Source organism: Nicotiana tabacum, chromosome 10, assembly GCF_000715075.1.
Source record: "Nicotiana tabacum cultivar K326 chromosome 10, ASM71507v2, whole genome shotgun sequence".
Classification (NCBI taxonomy): Eukaryota; Viridiplantae; Streptophyta; class Magnoliopsida; order Solanales; family Solanaceae; genus Nicotiana; species Nicotiana tabacum.
Window position 1 is genome coordinate 147,457,115 of NC_134089.1, and position 18,579 is coordinate 147,475,693.

The 18,579-nt window shown below is 35.8% G+C and overlaps 1 long non-coding RNA gene across 1 annotated transcript; it reads left to right on the forward strand.

Moving 5' to 3' along the window:
• Positions 1-4,854: 4,854 nt before the first annotated feature.
• On the forward strand, positions 4,855-8,335 carry LOC107805233 (uncharacterized). Its single transcript, XR_001652382.2, has 2 exons — positions 4,855-5,679; positions 8,084-8,335. It is a non-coding gene; the product is annotated as an uncharacterized LOC107805233 (long non-coding RNA).
• Positions 8,336-18,579: the final 10,244 nt, after the last annotated feature.

Sequence of the window (18,579 nt, forward strand, 5' to 3'; positions counted from 1 at the left end):
AAAGTGCAAACCTTTTTTTTAGAATAGTATAAGTCCTCTTTAGAGTTTGCTTCTAGGTTTCTTCTCTGAGTTTTCGAGCTGTTTTAACACGGATTTGTTGCTGTTGTGCTGCTATTTTTATGCTGCTTTAGTTGCTGAGCTTCCATTCTTTGTTGCTGTATTTATTATTCTGCGACTCAGGTAACTCTTTAATTTTATGTTGCAGATGTTTTCACATTAACAAGAAAATTTGAACTCATCTTGATTGTTGGGTGCATGTCCATTTAAATAAATGAGTGCTTAGCTAAATTTCTTTATTATTTAAATATATCTTGTTGTAGTTCATATGTAAAATAAATCCTTGGTTAATCAAACACTTTTTTATTCATGTGTTATTCGTCTTTACTATCTATTATAGTATTGATGCATTTAAAATTGAGATGTTCCAAGTAGGTTGCAATGTGCTTAAAGACTCCTTTTGTACCTTTGCAATTCTGGCCAATTTATGAAAAATAACAAAAAAAACATGCTTGAAACCTTTATTTATTTTTACAGATTTTATATGTGACCATCTCTGCTAGGATTTTAGATTTTTTTTTGGTAGAAAGTGGCTAGATCCTAAATAGGTTTTGAAATTGCTAGCTAAAAATAAGGGTTAATGGCTTAGAGCAAAAGAGGCCAGACTTACAATTTAGCCCAGGTAGGCTGTCATAGTAAACCAACATTTGAAATCTATTGGGCTTTCAGCTAGTGCCCATTTCGGAGCCCAATAATTGGTCAAGGCAGATTCTGTCCAATAGGCCCAATGCTTTTAAGAAGTCTATAAATATTTTGTCCATTTATTTCATAGATGTTGGCTCAATGCCATAACTAAGTAAGCAAATTGGCCCATTTTCTCAATAAATAATATGATCTATCTTCAAAATAATACTTACTAGATTAGTTGAATAGACTTATTAAGAATTAGTTAATTTTCATGATGTGTAATAATAATCCAATAACTTAAGTACCTTTAATTAATTTAAACGCTAGGCAACCAGTAGGTCCTTTTTATCTTATTATTATTATTATTATTATTATTATTTCATGGACTCGCTTGCGTAGCGTGATATTAACTCTCAATATTTTAATTCAGTAATCTCATACTATTTTTACTAGCTTTAATTATTTTCTAATTTAATAAACTCTTTGCTAAACTCGCAGATTCGCTTGCATAGCGCGATAGTAACTCTTAATAAATAATTTTTTCAATGCACAAATATAGTAATTTTTCTGAAAGTAATAACGTGTTAATAATTCTTTGTCATGACTATGAATTTGCTTGCGTAGTGATGTTATGACTAAGCCAATAAATTTTGTCTAGATTACACATTCGTTAGTGTAGTGTGATTATGACATTTTATTATTATTATTATTTTAGCAAATAAGTAAAAGCGGACATAAGAAAAGCATAAAAATCAAATAAATCACCGTTTATCCAAGTTTAATTCAAGCCAAATGTAGTCAATAAAGCGACCGTGCTAGAACCACGGGACTCGGGGAATGCCTTACACCTTCTTCCCGATTAACAGAATTCCTTATCCGGACTTTATTTTTGCGGACCAATAGTAAAAGAGTCAAACCTTCCTTTGAATTGGGATTCAAATAAAAGGTGACTTGGAACACCGACAAAAATCAATTCCAAGTGGCGACTCTGTAAATAAAATAATCCCTATTTCAAAATTATCACTTTAATTGGAAAAACTCTTTAACCCATAATCCATAACCCACATTATCTTTTGGAGGGGTAAAAAGGGGTGTGACAGCTCTGGCGACTCTGCTGGGGAACATATTCAAGAATTCGAGCTTGTACATTGACTTTATTTGGCTTTATTAATTTTTTGTATATAACTGTGATCTATTTGGGCATAATGTGCTACTTGCTTGCTCTTTACCGCTTTGATATTGTTGAACTGTTTTATAAATTGTCTTCTTGCGCACCCCCTTTGAGTCTTCTGAATACAACCTCAGGAATCGCGGATACGCGCCCCATTCTTTGTTGAGATAAAGCCGGTGGGCCTGGGCTCCCGGTGAAGGATTATTAGTCACCCATATTTAAGAACGGGGAGGGTCCAGTAGTTAAGCCGGAGAAGTATTGCTCCCGGTACGCTACCCCTTCCCAACTCGAGTTGTTCGCTTGTTTTATGGTCAGTCTAGATATGCCTCATCCCCTAGGACTTTTAAAATATAGAAGAACAAGCCACATGACTGGTTATCCCTAGTAGGATCGTTTTGTTGCATCATATGCACTTGATTTAGCGAAGCTCGGCACAGGGGTCGAGTCCGTATAAGACAGGTATCCTTTTTGAGACCATCATGTTCACTTATGTGCTACTTGTTGCATCATTTGGAAGGCTTGCTTGCATTTGTTGACCGGCTTTAGAAAATTAGTTGGGCGAAAAAAGAAAAAGAAAAGTCATTCCCCAGTTTTGTACAGGTAATTCGTTTTTACCAAATAAAAATAATATAAAAATGGTCTAGTCTTGGTTTGAACTACGCAGGTCCGATTCTCATCGGATGTGAGATACGTAAGCAAACCTCATCGGTTCCGCTCCCCAATTTTAAAAAAAAAAAATCAAATATATTTCCCTTTACTTCCTTCTTTAGAAAATAACTTTTTAGAGACCTCAATTTTAAAAAAAAATAAAAAAAATTCAAAAATATCTTCTCCTTTTTTTCTTTTATAAGTCTTTCTTCCACAAAAAAAAATAAATCAAAATCAGATTTTTTTCCTCCAAAAATCACAAAAAAATAAATAAATGAAAAAAAAAAATCGAAAATTCCAAAAAATAATTATTGAATTCCAAATTTTTTTTATGCTTCAGAAGTTTTTCTTTCAAAAATTGAAAAAAAAAATTCAAAAATATTTTATTTCTTCTTTAGAAGTGTTTATTTCAAAAAATTCCAAAAAAATAAAATCAAAAAAAAGAAACTTTAAAAATAAAAAAAAAATCTTTTTTTTAATTCTTTCTTTCAACAATTCCAAAAACAAAATGAAAAAAAAAATCGAATTTCAAAAAAAAAATCGCTCTTCTTTAGAAGTCTCACATTCAACAATTCAATAAAAAATTAAAATCTAAAAAAAAGTTTCTTTCTTCTTTTGAATCCTTTCTACCAAAAAAAATCCAAAATCATTTTCCTTGTTAGAAGCTTTCGTGGAGTTATTTGTATATGAGTAAAAAACGAGAGTTAGTTTGTGTACTTTATTCCTAATTTTTTCTGAACTATGTAATGATCTGATTCATGCGACATTATGATACGTAGACAATCCCCATCGGATTCGATCATAATCATAGAATTAACTGAGAAAGAAATAAACTAAAAAAAAGAAAGAAAAGAAAAAAAAAAGAAAAAAAAAGAGTGACAAAAAATAAAAGAGTGACCAAAAAATAAAAAGAAAGGAGAATGCCAAAAAAAAAAAAAGCGACAGAGACAAAAAAATCAAGAGTGATTAAATAGAGGTAGAAATAAAAGAAAAGAGATACATACTTAATGTGTTAGTTAAGACCGGAATGAAACATGCAATCGTTCAAACAAACAGATAAGTTATTATTAGGAGTTCATTTGCAGTATAATTGCTCAGTGAAAGTTGCAGTAACTCCCAGTCAACTACGTATCCAGTGGCCAGTGTTAACCGCCAGAAAGTCTAACTAACAAAAAACTGTGGCCATAAATTCGAACTTATTAAACTGATTCAATTTGATGACATGGCAAAACTTTAACTAACCGATCTAATTTGAGCTTGCTGACATGTCAAACGAGGTGGATAATTAATGCTGATGTGGCTTATGCTTAGCTCAAGGCTTCATAGTTTTTAAACAGGAACATAAAAGAAAAGTGCATATGTACATCTGAATTGAAGTTATACATATGTGCATAACAGATTTTATGTTATAGAAATACTTCATCAAATACAAAACCAAAATCAGAATTTCCATGAAAAAGGAATTTTTCCGAAAAGAAATAGTCCCTAGTATGTTGATTGATCTTTTTTTCCTCGAAAAAAGAAAATTTAACGTACATATTAATTATTCTACATCAATAAAATAGAAAGAGAGACTGAAATAGTTCAAGTTGGAGTATTCAAGAAGCTCGCTACCTCTTTAATTAAGCCGATGCATGGTATGAACTGCTTAATTTACAAAAAGGTCTTACTGAAATGCTTTATCACCGAAGAAAGATGAGAAAGAAATTAAGGACATATATTTTTAATTTCTTCCTCGAAAAAAGAAAGAACATTTCGAATTTTGTTTTAGTAGCTTTAGCATGAAGTTGTAACCTCAAAATTAAAATAATTACCAATTTGTTGGTTGGCAATGGTGCATTTAATTTGTGTTGGTAAAATTCGGTCACGACACGCAGTGGCGGATCAAAGATTTTAAAATTATGGGTGCTCGATGAAAAAAATGAAAAAATTAAGGAGTTTAGTCGTAGGTGCTTGTAAGCATGTAATTTTGACCCGCGCAAATTTTAAAGTTAGTTTTAGTATTTTAATATTTTTAAAACATTTAATTGAGTTTATTTTAATATAATTTTAATCTGTTTTACTTTTAATCCTAATACATAAATTAAAAAAAACATAAAATAGTTTTATTAGTATAACTTTAGCCTATTTTCTTTACTTTTTACCTTATTATAACATTTAGAAATCTTAAAAAAATAGTTTCATTTTAATATTTAATTTATGTACTTAATTAAGTTTAATTAATATTTTGTAGGAATTTTGAGTTTGCCTTTGTCCAAAAAGAAAGTTTGTAGGTCCAAGGTGTGAGTCCATCTCTTTTAACTTAAACCCATTACACTTGAGCCCAATTCCATCAACGTCTGACCCAGATTCACCCCAATTTTCCTTTCAAATCACAGCCCTTTATTCCATGGCTCCTAGTCTTTCACCCCTTGATATATAAACAAATTTTTTTTCCATCTCACCGGAATTCGACCACCTCCGTACACACACGACCTCCACCAGCCGCACACCCAACCCCTAACACCGGCAGCCGCACCTTCTTCTTCACCTCACTGCCGCCGCACCGCCGCCGGAGAAATCACCAGGCTCACCCCCTAAACTTCTACAACCTAACACCCCCTCATTTCCTTCACCCTAAGGAACAACGGCCAACCCTAGAGAGCAGTAGACCCTCATCCATCCTCCTCCTCACTGTCGCCGCACTTCCGCCGCCGTCAGACCCTCTTATCGCACCACCACCTCCTTCCACCGTTCAACCAGATTTTTATCCTTTCATCTTTAATTTTCAGTTTATTTTCAAATTCAAAAACATATACAAAAAAATGGTTCTGTGGTTTGGTTAAATTTTGATCAAAGTTTCAAAAAGAAAAAATCAAAAAAATACAAACAAAAAGAAATACATTGCTGCCTCTTTCTTCTATTTTCGATTTAGTATTCAAAAAATGGAAGTCGATTGAGCTTGAGGGTGATTCGAATTTGTTGTTGGATTCGCTTGGATTCACCGTTCGAGGTTCGGGTTGAGTTCCTATTTGCCGATTTCATTTTCGGTCATAGGTCGCTGATAATGTTCAATTCTGGGTTTATTGTCCCTATTGATGTCCTTGTTTGCCTTTTCAATTCTCTAATTAAGTGTTATTATTTTGCGGAGTTAATTTTGGCCGAAACAGAGCAAGGACTTTGGCTCCACACTCGAGGTCCAATTCTAAACCGTATTTGCTCTTCAATCTTATGATCTATTTCTCCTGATGCTATAAGTGGAATCTTGATTTTGTTGCCTATTACTTTTCATTCTTGACTGAAATTGCTTCCACTTGTCTAGTTCATCATTTAGTTTATATATCTCTTGCCTTAAGAGAAATAGGTTTAAGTTTCTAAAAGCTTAGGTGAGAATCACTGATTTTAACATGATATTTGGTTTTTTTGCAAAGATGTGTTCGTGGGGTGGGAATATTACTTAAGTGGATAGAATTTCAAACTTCAAATATTTCATAGTTTTGTCATTACTTTATTAATTTATCAGCTAGAAATATGTTTTAGGCCGATCACACTCGGGTAGGCAAATCGTAGGTCGCTTCTTTTATTTTATTCGAGGCGAGAGGTCGTTTCCTTTAGTTTATTATCCGGAAAATACCTTGCAAAATTTATATATATTTTATTCGGGATATGCCCCGAAGTATTTGTATTTGGAGGCCGAAAGTAAAACTTATATTATTTTCATTTTCATTTTTCTTTTACTAGGTGAGAACGACCTTGAGCCTTTTGTGAGTTTATTTTTCTTTTATGTGTTTATTTTTACCTCAATTTGAATATTTTTAAAAGCCAACTAGATCGAGTGCGCAACCGTGACTTTCACGAGACTCGGGAAATGCCTAAGACCTTCTCCCCGAGTCAAATAAACTCCCTTACCTAGAAGTCTGGTGCAGACTTAGTTTTGGATTCCAAAGTATTTCAAAAGAAAAAATTATTGCTAAAAACAGTGACCTAATACACCGAAACAAAATGTCAGGTGGCGACTCTGAAAAGTCCTTTTGAATACAATTCTTTGTCACTTTCAAAATTAAAACCCTTTCGAGCTTCAAAAATCACCTTTATATATTTAAAGAGGGCTAGTGAGGTAAAACAAAGGGGTGTGACAACTTTGACGACTCCGCTGGGGAGTTGCAGGTTCGAGCTGATACTTTGATCTTGTTAGCTTTCTAGAATATTCAGCTGAAGTTTTCATGTGTTTTATTTGATCTTTATTTTGTTTGTCGTTTTATTATTTGCTACCTGTTTATGTATTTACAATTTTTCCTTTATGTGTTATTGCTTTATAACTGTCATCACTTGCATAACCATGTGTCAATTCTTTCTGCAACAAGTCTCGTAGTACGCGTCGCGTATAAGAACTCTTTGTTGAGTCAGCCTTATTTTAGGAGGGGGAGCCGTGAGACGTATGGAGTGGGTGGAAAGCATGAGCAGCCATCATCGACCATATGCTCCCCCGAATTGTCTTGTTAGTGAACCCTAAATGTAGGTCAGCCTTTAGGTCATTTTTATTTGCATCATATCATTGTGACTTAGTAGGGCTCGGTCCTAGGTACCGTGTTCCTTCGTAAGAAGCCTGTCCAAATTGTGTCAATTGGGCCCATGGCCCAAAAGGACATTCAATCATCACTATATGATACATGTTGCATCTTTGAGGGTAGAAAGGTCATTTGGGGGACTGCTATTTGTAAAAATGAAGCAAGTAGTGCCTAGTTATGTTTTTCTTTCACATCTTTTTCAAGAAAAAGACCAAAAAAAAATGAAAATGAAAAATCCAAAAAGATTTTGTACTTTCCCGTTATTTTTCAAAAACAAAAAAAAAATCCAAAAAGATTTTACATGTCTCATCATTTTTTCAAAAAAGACAAAAAAATATGTTTTCTCCAAATTAATGTTTTTATTTAATTCTCTCCCGTATTCAATCTTTCCGAACTACGCATATCTGATTCTCGTCTTCTGGGGCGAGATACGTAGGCTGCCCAAATAGGGTCTGATCTTCCTAGTGAGTCTTATGTTCTTGGCTTCGGGGGTCGTAGCCAAATCTTGCGTGCCTAGCCACTTTTGACCACATCGGTCGTTTTGCTAAATAGGGCTTTCTTTCAAACTGGCTTGTTTAATTGTGCCTGGAGAGTCTTGAATGCACAATTAGGTGTCTCTTTACTTTAAGGCCCGTCCTGGTCGAATTTGCATGTCTGGCTGCTTTTGGCCACATCGGCTGTTCTTGCAAAATGGGATCATTTTCGCAAAAGTGGTTCAGTGACTCATGTCTTAGAGTCCTAAGTTCACAACAAGGCGTCCTCTCTGTTTAAGGTCCATTTTTTTGAGTTTGCACTTCTAGTCATTTTTTGGCCACATAAGCCATTTCTACAAAATGGGTAATTTCTGCAAAGTAATTTTTCCATGTCTTAGGTCACCTTTGTTGAGTTTGCAATTCTAACCAACTTTTGGCCACGTAAATAACTTTGCAAAAATAGCATTAATCATGTCTTGCATGTGTCCAATAGGAAGTGTTATTGTCTCACATAGTGTTCTAAGGCTTTAACTCTATTTGGTCTTATTTTTCTCATACAGGTATGGATCTATTTGCCGGAACTTGAGCATGACAGATACCCCAGGACCATCGCATTTGGGAGCTTGTTTGAAGAGATTTTTTATATTTTGAGTCTATTTTCATGTTTACTTTTACTTTCTTATCTTGTCTAGTAGTTTTGAGTCTTTTAGGTGGCGTAAGAGTTTGCCGAGTCTTTTGTCATCGTACTTCTCATTTGTATTTGAAAAACAATAGTTATAAATGAAAATCCAAAAGATTCTTGTTTTTTAGTTTATTTTTTCCATCACTTTTTCAGAACTACACTTGGTTTGATTCATGTGGAACATGATACGTAGGCAACCTACATAGGATTCGATCGAATCATTATTAAGAAAAGGAAAAGAAAAAGAAAAGAAAAAGTTAATGAAGTTGTGGGACGTGAGGGATGAGAGAAAGAAAATAGTGACAATTAGAAAGAAAAGAGAGGAAAGGAAATGAGCAAGCCAAGAAGTGATAGAAAAAAAAGAAAAGAGAAGATTGAAATGAACAAAATTGGGATGATGCCAAATGACCTCGTGACCCTCGAAGTCATTCCAGAACTGTTAATTATTGCTAGGTGCATTGCACGCAATGTGATATTTCTATTTGATAAATGCCCTAACACTAACATGTTGGCTTTATTTTGCTCCTCTTTGGTACTTTAATTGTTATTATAACAGAAGGTGGTTGGTTTGTGGCATTCTAGCGTGTCATCCATACAATACAAGGTCAAAGAGAAAGGTAGTCATGTCTAGCAAAGACTTGGACATAGGTGTTGTTGATTCGTCTAAGGAGATTGTTGAATCAGAATCTGAGTTGAAAGAAGAGGTCCTAAGGTTGAAAGGATAAATGAACAAAATATACCAAGCATGGATTAGTGGGTATCCTCTACCATTATTTCCCACTAACTACACTAAAAACCTCGCCACCATTCCGCCTCTGTCACAAATCCAGATTCCCACAGCTGCTGATATCTCCCCACAACTTTTTCACACTCCACCACCCAAAACCACCTCATATACCGCTCCTTTGACCACTCATATTTTTGTAGCTCCTCCACCACCTATTTTTCCTCGATCCTCTAGCGAGACTGTGTTCAATGTCCCCGACACCCAACACTATACTCTAGTACCCACTTTCAAGGTCTCAGATCCATACTCTTACACTCCTCGTTTTGAGGTTCCCGGTGAAACTGTAAAGTCGGCTAAGAAAGATATCCAGAAAACTGAAAGGTATAGAAAAATCCTTAAAAAGCATGCAATGAATGGGAAATAACATGTCTTACAACTACTTGTGTATGTTTCCGGATATTCCTCTGCCTGTGGGGTTTAAAATGCCAAAGTTTAACTTATATGATGGGCGTGGAGATCCAGTAGCCCATCTGCGGGTTTATTGCAGTGAAATGAGAAGTATTTATGGGAAAGATGAATTATTGATGACATATTTCAGTGAGAGTTTGAGTGGGGAAACCTTGGAGTGGTATACTCATCAAGATGTCAGTAAGTGGCATGCATGGGGTGACATGATTCAAGATTTTATTCTGCACTATCAGTACAATGTAGACATTATCCCAGACCGTTTCTCCCTATCTCAGATGGAAAAGAAACCCAAGGAAAGTTTTAGGGAGTTTTGGTTCAGATGGAATGAACAAGTTTCTTGGGTCAGTTCTCCGATTGATAGAATATATATTGCTGAGTCACGCCGACGATAGGATCTAGTGGGCATTCCTGCTAAATGCTTTCAGCTTCAATACCGATCCCATGAATATCCTCGTATTCCAAATAATCCTCCCCAATTCTACTTTCCTCCACAAAATCCCCAAAGTCATACCTCACCTTTCCAGTACTATATCCATAATACACTGCCATATGCTCCACACCCCCGAAACCCGCAACGGTTTACACCGCCTTCACAAATGTCTTACCCACCTCTACAAGCATATCAACCACCTACCCGAAAGAGGTTTCAACCAAGGCCGGAGTACAAAATGAGAAGGCACCAGCAAAGAAAAAAGTCTTTCACTCCTATTGGAGAATCATATGCTGGTCTATTCCAAAGGCTGAGGCAATTGGACATGTTGAAGCCGATTCAGATAAAAATATTGAACCCCCTTTCAAAGAATTTTAATTTTTCTCAAAGGTGAGAATATTGCTCTAATGCCCCGGGGCACGACATAGAAAAGTGTTGGCATTTGAAAAGAGAAGTCCAAAAGCTTATTGATGCAGATAACATTACCGTGCAAAATCCAAATGCAGCAGATACTAGCCAAAGTCCATTGCCTGTTCATAATGAGACGCATATGGTGGGCACGATTTGTGTTGAAAAGGAATATGAGAACTCTTCTGAATTCCTTGGAGGACCATTTTGCCGTAAAACTTTCGCGCTATTAGTCTCGGTTCCAGAAGTTGATCTTAAGAACGAGTTGGTAAAAGGGACCCAAAAGCTATTTGCTGAGGTCAATGTGATTGAAATTGGTAATGGTCTTGGTAATATTGATGTGGAACTCAGTGGCTAAGATTTCAAGCTTGGTAATTGGAAAGGCTCTCCTTTCTTGGCTAGCCAGGGAGGAGTTTTGGTGGTTTATTTTGTTGTCATTTTTGTTGTCTGAGTTATTTTAGGGTTGTAATCCGGATATTGTCTTGTGTCTCTTACCCTTCTTTTTCTTCTTCTTATTTTGCCTAGTTCGTTAAGTTGTAGTAACTCGTCTAGTATTATCTAGGTTTTTCCAGGGTTGTAACCTAAGTTTATTTTGCTTGTTTTATTCAAACCCTTTTCATCATCTGTCTAATACAATCTCCTGTTTTCTGTTAGTTTTTGTTTAGGTCACTTTTACTTTTATAGTTCTTTTCATGCTGACTCTAGTGACATGACATGCACGCATAATTCTTAGCCTCGTCTTGAAAGTTAGTCTAATCATGACACAATGAAACAAGTTGAAGAAAGACATTTGAGGGAAATAAGTAAATATTTGGACATCTTGAGATCATTTAAAGCCCGAATTGTGTGAAACTGGGGCAGATAGTTTGGGAAGTTAATAGGACGACAAGAATTTGTTACGAGAGAGTGCATCCCAGGCAATTTGAAGCGAGCAACTTTGAGTTCAAGTGCATCTCAAGTTACGAGATAAAGCTAAGGGAGTTTGCTCCAAATATACGGAGGGCATCCATTGTGAAGAAATCACCCAACGAGAGTTTTGTACTTGACAAGGCACTAAAAAAACATAGAAGGCATATCGGTGATATCAATGCTGATGCTGCAAAGAAATACTATGCATGATCTTCATTTTCATCCTCAAGTTGCATGTGTTATGCTTGATATTTTCAGAGATTAGGAGTCCCTCTTTCAACTACCCAAACACTTTATACCATTTGGTATACCCTTTTGAGCCTATGCTAATTTTCTTGACCTCCCCTCTTTTGGAATCGAGTTAGAGTCATTACATAAAAAGAAAAAAGAAAAAAATCATGCCCCATAAGGTTTGTTTTAGAAACTTCATTCCAAACAAAAAATTCAAAAAGAAAAAAACATAAAAAGAGGGAAACAAAAAGAAACCAAAAAAAAAGAAAAAAATCATGCCCCATAAGGTTTGTTTTAGAAACTTCATTCCAAACAAAAATTTTAAAAAGAAAAAAAACATAAAAAGAGGAAAAAAAGAAGAAACAAACAAAAAGAAAAGGAAAGGAAAATAGCAGAAACAAAGAGTAGTCTTTTGAACTACGTTCGACCTGATTCTTGTCACCACAAGATATGTAGGCAGCCTTAAGGTTTGGTCGCACCAAATAAAATATTTCATAATCCCACGAAGTCAAGAGTGGGTAGTCTTTCTTAAAAATTCCATTTCAAAAAAAAAAGAATCAAATTCTCTTGTTTTAGAAATTGGGGCGAAGTTCTTATAATGGATTCCAAAAGTTGTAGATAAATTAACCCTTTTGTCTTAGTTATTTTGAGCCTTTATGATATCCCTTATTTCTAACCCTATCCAAAAGCCACATTACAGTCTAAAAAAGACCTCCCAGTTAATATTTGAGAGTGTCGATCAGACATGCCAGGAACATATGATATTTCTATCATGGTTAATGCCTTGTCATCTGCAGAATCAGCGTAAATAAGAAGAAAAGAAAAAAATGAGAGAGTCTTATCAGTGAAAACCTTCACAGGCACCATAATGTAGCGGTAAGTTGAGAGAAAGAACAAATGAGAGAGGCTTGATAGTGAAAACTCTTTGGGCACTACAAGTCGAATAAGGATCATGAATTAGATAGGATAATCGGAGCATTGAAGCTCAGTTTCACGGCTTAGAGGTACAACAAGAGTTGAACATTAAACTTGCTTGACAGATTAGGCCACTTAATCCAAAAGTGCATATTATGGTCATTAGAGTTGGTATCCACATCTGATAAGTTTCTACTTTATAATTTTCTTGTTAGATATCATCTCTTTCCATTGTCCCTTACTCTGTTCCTTTTGCTTTATTCACGTCCTCTTTTTGAGTCTGTTTCGTCAGAACAAGTGAGAAATTACTTCAAATTTGCTACCATCTTTCCAATTGCACAAATCAGAGTTTGGCTAGCACATCAAAGCGACATAAGTCAGGAAAGAGCAGTATGCGGACTGAGTTGATAACAATTGATGCACTTTGGGATTCATGTGAAATGCAAAGGTTCAGTGGATGTCAATTCTTGAGCAAGTGTAGGAGCAATCACCCTCAAGATCAAGGCCACAAACTAACCACCATGTTTCAAACTCACAAGTTTTCTTTGTCTGAAACAGAGATGAAGGCTATGTTTATATCAAAGCTTGGAAGCTTGAATTTTTCAGGTGTAATACCCCAATTTTGCTTACGCAAATTCTATTGAGAAGATCACACATCACCCCTAGGAGATGTCGCGCCCTCTTTTTCCCTCTCCGCATCGGAAAATCAAGTTTATGACATTTTAGGTATAGGACAACTCATTCCTTTTGGGAATTGGGTTTTGCATTTGCAGAGTTGCCACCTAATGATTTAAGGTACATTAGGACACCTATAGGGTTCATTTCTAAGTTTGTTTGATAACCAGAGATAGGGTAATGTCTTGAAATTATCCTAAGGGGAATGTGTTAGGCACCCCTCAGGATCCATTAGTGTGGTTACCGGCTAGATAATTTTGTGAATTTTGTACAATTAGCAGATAGACAAGTGTAGGCTCAAATAGTAGGGAATTTAGGTTTAAACACATAAGAGTTTGAAAGAACAATTATTAAAAGGTGAATTTTGAAAAGAAGTCACAATTCTACAAATACTTGAGAATATAAAAGAAAAGGGAGGAGAGGTCCTAGGTTTATTTATAATATGGATCACATCAATGCGATACCCGGTATGACACTCCTCAGAAGAGGGGATACATGTGGTATTAGCGCACCGATCATCATATCCATATCTACCCTTCCCACCCCATTAAGGTATTAAAGTGCGGATTGGTCTCGACCTTTATTGCATGCTATTACCCGTCCCATTCCTATCAGTCCTGGAGGAATTTAGGACTACTATTCCTATAAGAGGGATGATTTTAGGCTAACTCTTGAGTTTTTAAAGGTAAAAGACTAAGGCGACATTCAAAACACATAGGACTATACATTAGGGGAAACATATAAACAACTAAGAGGCTCATATATACCTCATCAAGTAAAGCATATAAATAGCATGCCTTAAACACATTTAGGGTCAGAATTTAAAGTACTAAGGCAGGGGAGTTTTAATTGTTGAAGCAGACCAATTTATTACATAACTCCGATAAGAAGTCTGAATCAGGCCTTCCTGCTGGTTGTAGCAGTTGCTAATTAAACAAAGACAGATTCAGTTTTGTTGTTATTACCTAAGGCTTGCCTAAGTGTGTATTAGTGATGTCATATAAGCATGATGTCTATTACTGATTAAGAATGCATCAAAGCAGTGACAGTTTTAAACGAGCGATTTGGATCTTATCGGCATACTATCTAAACCGTATTAATAAAAGGAGTAGGTTGTTTAAAATTGATTCAGAATAGTACAGGTCAAACTGATTTTTAAACTAGACTGGTTTCAGATCCTATAGGCATAATCTCCATTATTGCTGATTTTTAATTCATAAAGACATGATATCTAGTTGAACGTGAAATGAAGCAAGCAAGACTTACTTGAAATTCCTATAGGCATGATTTCTATGAATAATACTGATTTTAATCTTATAGACATGACGTTTGGTTATAGCCATTTGGATCCTATAGGCATAGTGTCTAAGTGTGGTAATATAACATGCAAAGTTCATTAAACAAGTCCTATATGCATATTCTCTATCTGCGTGAAAGTGGAGCATGCAGAACTTGAATTAAAACAGAACAGATCCTATAGGCATGATGTCTACCCTTCTAATAGCTAAACATGTATAGTTACCCCATCCCTTTCACTAGCCAACCTCAATATTTGTTAAATTATTACAGACCAAGTACTGAATTACAACAGAAAAATGCAAAATAAGAAGTTACAACCATAGGAAGCCTGATTTTGACTTCCTCTTTGAGTTATGGAATAAAACACCTCAAATGTCAATTGTTTCAAAGCCTTTCTCAGACCTGGATGTGTCAAAGTTCCCTAAGAGTCTCAAGGGACCCCGGGTAGTGCTTACACCCAGGTTTGCATAACCAGATAGAGATGAGTGTAGTGTGAAAGGTCTAGCCCTTATGTGTCCAAGTTCAGAGGGAGCTCAAAGGTCCCAAGGCAAGGCTCACACAAGAGAGGCAGAACCTAGGTTCTAAGAGTATAGTGGGAGTGCAGAAATAGAGATTTATTTAAAACTGGGTGAGAATAGTAAGGGATAAGGGTGATTTGAAAATAGTAGTATTAAACTTGAACTACACAGAATCAGTAATTGCACAAAGGGGTCAGGGGTTTTAGGAATACATAGCATGAAGCATATGACCCCAGGAAGGGTCAGGTTTGGACATGCACAACAATAGATGATGTTGACATGCCTACAAACCAGCCAGAGAACACAAATACATAGGGGGATATGGGGGTTTGGGATTCATGAGTCAGCAAATCACATAACAAGTGATTGACAGAGTACATACATAAGAGAAAACATTAATTTAGAAGGAGAGGGAGCAGATTGCAGCATGCTTAGTAATGTAACTTGATTGCATAAATATAAGCAGAAGCAGTCAAGAGTGAAGGAAACAGAAATAGCTAAAGAAACATGTTGTTGTTGATGCTTGAAGATTAACTAGGACATACCAGTAAGAAGAAAAGTGTAGAAAGGAAAAGTAAGCAAATTTCTACAGCCTAGCCTTGGCTTTCGGCCGGCTAGACAAAGCAGTAGCACAAGTAATAGTAGAGAAAAGAGAGAGTTTTGAGTGAATCGTATGTTCTGAACTCAGATGGTTCGTCCCTTTGACAGAAAAGAGGGTGGGTATTTATAGTTTTGAAAACAGGTGAAGAATAAGGTAATAAGTAAAGTCTTAACACAAACATGGAAACAATCACAAGTCAGAACCAATTAACCCAAGTAATTCCCTTTAATTAAGGAATTCCTGTTTAACGGGTAGCAGCAGGTCTAATTAAGTAAGGAAAATCAGTTTGGAAACATATTGATTATTGCTACAAAATGGATAGTAAAAGCATGAAGTAAACAATCAAGTCTAAGCACAAAGACATGCTTATTTTGGAAAAGATTCAGTAAGGTAAAATATCATAGTAAAGGAAAGGGATCAATTAACTTTAAACAGATGAGTAGAAATTAGGGCTCGAAAAAGAAAAGCTTTTGCAATCAGTCACAAGACCAAGATCAATCAAGGAAGAAACATGATTCTGCACTTCAGTATATAAATAGAGTGAACAGAAGCATCAGACATGTGAGGCCAAGCACATTGGCAAAAGAAACAACATACAATAGTAGGAGCGTAAAGGAGTTTTTCCACTTAAAGGACAATCGGAACGGGATTTGTTTGTTAAAGTTCAGAGTCGCCACTTGGGAGATTAATGGTGTCCCAAGTCACCGGTCGAATCCCGAACCGAGGAAAAAGATGACTCTGTTCACAGTCCGCGAACCATAAATCCGGACAAGGAATTCTGTTAACCCGGGAGAAGGTGTTAGGCATTCCCGGGTTCCGTGGTTCTAGCACGGTCGCTCAACTATCACATTTAGCTTATTAACTGATTTTATTACATGAAGAACCTACATGCCAACTTTTACTTTTTACCGCTTTTATTCAATGTGTATTTATTGAAGAGAAAGTGAACGTCGTTTAGAGCGTGCTTTCGGATCGCGTCACATGAAATGCACCCGCAATCCTAAGCACACTCTATCCAACATTTTGGGATTTGATTTGGGTCGCATGAAATGCACACCCCAGTTTAAGAAGGCAATTTTATTAGAATCGCGTATAAAGAGGCTAACGCGTTATTATCTTTTGGGAGGGTCGTGAAATTCACTGAACGACCCTTCCCGATTTTCTAAATATTTTTAAATCTTTATTGGGGGCCCTGCAAATTTGCATTTTTATTGGGCTAGGCTCGTCCCATTTTTATTTTAAGGATAAACCTAGAAGCAACTATATTTTCTAATTTTTGTTTTTTTTGTCTCTAAAAGAAAAGAAAAGATCCTAATTAATTATTATTAAAACTTGGGCTTCGAGTTCAAGTCCGGGCCCAAACAAAAGGCAGGACCTTTTAGCTTGGACCCACTACTTAACTCAAAACCCGAGTTTACATTATTGCTAAGCTTTGAATCACCATTATCAGTTCATTCTTGGGCCCAAAGAGCCCAAACCACGCTATGAGTGCATGTTTTAATTCCCAATAACCACAGACATCGGGCCCAAAGTTGGCCCAATTCACACAATCCCCATTAATACGCATGGATTAAGTAACTCAAAATAGTCCAATTAGTTGTGTATGCCTAGTCCAAACAGATTGCCGATCTGACCCATTAACTAAAAGCAATTACGCTTATATGTTAAGAACCAACATGCGGACATGACTCACTGCAGTTCAATATGGATTCAGCTTGAATATAAAACCTGATTTCAAATTCAAAATGATACTTCAACTGTTTATGATTCTCTTTTACAAACGAAATTAAATCTAAACTAAAAGTACTAGCTATGTACAAATTTTAACTGGATGACTCCAAGTTTAAACAATCCAAAACAACGGCTAAGTGATACGCAGGCATACTGAAATTTAACATTACATGATCACAAACTCAACCAAAATAAACTGCTAACTCTACATTTATTGCTTCCAGGAACACTTCTAATGAGTTTAACAGTCCACCATTTATCAATCAGTAATTCAATACAGTCCCAAAATGAACATGAATATCTAATCGAATATTTAAAGCTACAACAACTTTCAACACATTTCATTGAACAGATGGCAATTCATTGTTATTGACTTTCCAAATCACTCATACATTTGAACCAAGTCTCCACATCATTTGGGATCGGGAAAATGTACCTGGATGAGGGAAATATGAGAAGAAAATAATGTCATCTACTTTGAACAGCAACAACAACCAAACTCAGCAGTATAGCATCACAGAACAGGCCAGGAAATGATTTTGAAAACCAGAAATAGAAGCAGACTCAACAGATCAATTCAACACACACTTAAAATGCACTCCTAGCCCTCAAAGCTGAACCTAGATGCCTCTGAAATCCTGCTGGACCTAAAACTCAACTGAAATCCAAACTAATAGGCCCCAAATTCAACTGAATCAGTCGTTAATCACTTCTGAACACTTTTAGAAATAGAAATTCAATTGGAGTTGAAATGCTAGCTGAAATTGAAAGCAAGGAGGAGAGCCTTTTGTGGGGATTTTTGGGCTGAAAATTGAAGCCCCTTCCTCAAGGCACTTGATGCCCTCTTATAGGTGACAAAAAGAGGGTGAATCAGATTTTAGGTTTCTCTTTTAGTCCTTCCTTTATTTCAGTTTGGTCCCTCTATTTTTGACTTGCTAAGCAAGCAAATACCTCTATTGTGCTAACATCTACACTAAAGTACCCTTCTAGAAGGCCCTAGGATGCTCTTCTACCCCAAAATACCTATACTACCCTTGCCCCTACTTTGAAATTACTATTCCTAAAGAAACTACCCTTTTCTATGCCTAAAATGCCCTTCCAATAGTCTGAAAATTACAGACTAAGGTTAACTGATCCCAATCCCCTCACCCTAGCTAAAACTTAACTAAAGTTAATTAACAAATGACTTACTCAGCTATATCCAATCCACCTATCTTAAACACTGCACCAATTAACACTAAAATTGAATGATCAACTAATACTAACTGAAATCAATCCCAAACAAATTCCAAATCAAACTTCATATGAACAGAACAAAGGAGAACCTAATTAAACTAACGATTAATTGACGAACTATTTAAACTATTAACAGAAATTCAGCAAAAGAGAAGAAATCAGAATAAAACTAAAAGAAGCAAGCATGAATACTACTAACTAACAAAGAAAACAAAGATCACAACTA